Source organism: Asparagus officinalis, chromosome 8, assembly GCF_001876935.1.
Source record: "Asparagus officinalis chromosome 8, Aspof.V1, whole genome shotgun sequence".
Taxonomy (NCBI): domain Eukaryota; kingdom Viridiplantae; phylum Streptophyta; class Magnoliopsida; order Asparagales; family Asparagaceae; genus Asparagus; species Asparagus officinalis.
Window position 1 is genome coordinate 93,412,470 of NC_033801.1, and position 2,617 is coordinate 93,415,086.

Consider the following 2,617-nt stretch of genomic DNA (forward strand, 5'->3'; position numbering starts at 1 on the left):
TTCTTCCAATAATACAAAGAATTACTATAGGAGACCCACTCCTACCGATATGCAATTTGAAGAAATTAATAGCCAAAAAATCAGTTTCGATGGAAACTCCCTTGTAGAGTGGAATCTTGATGGATATACTGAATACCAGATAATACATCTTTAACAAGAAATGCTCATATATGCCAATGCTTGTAGACAACAAGGTAATCCCGAAAAAGATATTACTAGTGGCCTATGTTCATCATTCTCTGGCCAACTACAGGGATGGTGAGATCGGTACCTTACTGATTCACAAAAACATAATATTTTAAATAGTTATAAAAAAACCCAATATGGTGAACCAATCCTTGATAAGACAGGACAAGTGATTAATGATGCTGTCTATACCCTGCTCCTTGCTATATATCATCACTTTATAAGTCTTGTCGATAGCCTTCAAGATAAAGTCAGAGAACAACTCATAAATTTTAGGTGTAAAACCCTTACGTACTTCAAATGGTACAAAGATGTGTTTTTGTCAAAAAATTATCAACTACATGACTGTAATAATCCCATTTGGAAAGAAAAGTTTATTTATGGCCTTCCACCTTTATTTGCCGAAAAGGTTAGAACTTCTCTTAAAGAACAGTGTAAGGGTATCATTCTCTATGATCAAATTCCCTTCGGAGAATTAATCCAAAAGGTCAACACTATTGGTTTAAAACTTTGCAACGATATTAAAATTAAGAATCAATTAAAAAATCAAAACCTTTTAGGTAAAATAGAATTAGGAGACTTTTGTTACCAATTTGGTTTTCAAATGGATAATCCTAGGATAAAAAATAGTCCTAAGAATTATCGTAAAACAAAATCTAATTATCAAAAAACACAAAATTCTAATAAAACTGAAAGAATACCAAGAAAACCTCCTAGAAGAAATTTTAGGGAAAATAGAAATAATACTACAAAGACTCCTACATGTTATAAATGTAAACAAAAAGGACATTATGCTAATAAATGTTTTCAAAAAGAAACAAAAAAGAAGATTAACGAGTTAATAATAAACTCTAATGCCTTTACTGAAGATGAAATCGAAAAACTTATTAATACTCTAAATCTTATTGATGATAATTCTTCCTCTAATGAAGAGTGCAATAATCTTTGCACTTCTAATAAGGAAAATAGTTCTGATAATTTATCCATAACATCTTATAATAGTTCTTCTGAATTAAATACCCTAGATGAACATGAACATTTCATTCTTGAGACCATTAATGCCATTACTAATCCTCAAGAAAAAGGTATACAATTAAAGAAATATATCGAGATGATAAAAAAGAAAAAGAGTGACTCTTCTACTCTAACCTTGCCATCTAAAAAGGCATCCATTGGAGACCTCAAAAAGGAACAAAAAGAAGTCAAAATTCAACTTAAAAATCTTAAACAAGAAATTTTTACCTTAAAGTCTCAACCAAATAATACAAAATGCTCTAATAATATTGATACCGTAGAAAAATATATCAGGCAAAAATGGAAAATGTGACATTATCCTCAAAATTCAGTCCAGCTTCACTATCAAAGATACTGCTTTAATTAACACTAGAGCAGACCTAAATTGTATTAGAGAAGACATTGTTCCCTCTCAGTACTTTGAAAAAACGACCCATAGTCTTTCTTCTGCGGGTGGACATAGTCTTAATATTGAATATAAGCTTTCTGATGTTCATGTTTGCAATCAAGGTTTATGTTTAAAAACATCCTTTATCTTGGTCAAAGACTTACAACAAAACATTATCCTTGGCACTCCTTTCATTAATCTTCTCAAACCCTTTTCCGTTGATGACAATGGTCTTCATTTTCATACTAATGGGTTTAAATATACTATCAAGTTTAACAATGCCCCTGAAGAAGCTTATCTTAATTATCTAGTCTCATCTTTATCCCATAAAGAAAAATTCCTTCAAGACATTTCTGATGAAATTAAATTAGAAAAGATTGAAAAACAAATTAATGAAGAAAAATTTACTGAAAGGATAAAACTTTTCCATGAAAAACTTGAAAAGGAAGTTTGTTCGGAGATCCCTCATGCTTTTTGGTTTAGAAAGAAACATGTTGTTAACCTCCTGTAGGCGTATAAAATTGCCTATAGGTCCCACAATACAGCTCGATGACGTTAATTTCGACAAACGGACCATCGGGCGACGTATCCAAGCACTACCGTTATCCCGCTAACGCCGAAGCCAAACCATACGCAACGGAGCAGATTAACGAGGCGACGAAGCCAACAAATCGCACCCAAGCATTGGAACGCATCCACTCGCACGCGGAATCGAACCAACGTTTCGGGGAATCACCGAGTCATCTAAACAAGAACGAACTCGGTGATATGACGATCGAATCAAGATCGGTTTCGGACTCGAACTCAGAAGTGGACTTACTGCCTAATCAGGAACCGGATCAACAAATCGAATCCGAACAAGTCAACCACGCAACCGAATCAAAGTCCAAATCAACAACAAATCGGAACCCGAACGACGGAACCCGAACGACGGAAACCGGAAAACCCGCCTAAGGGGGCTCGGCCAAAGCCGAGCCACCTGTAGGTGGCTCGGCCAAGGCCGAGCCACCTGTAGGTGGCTCGGCCAGG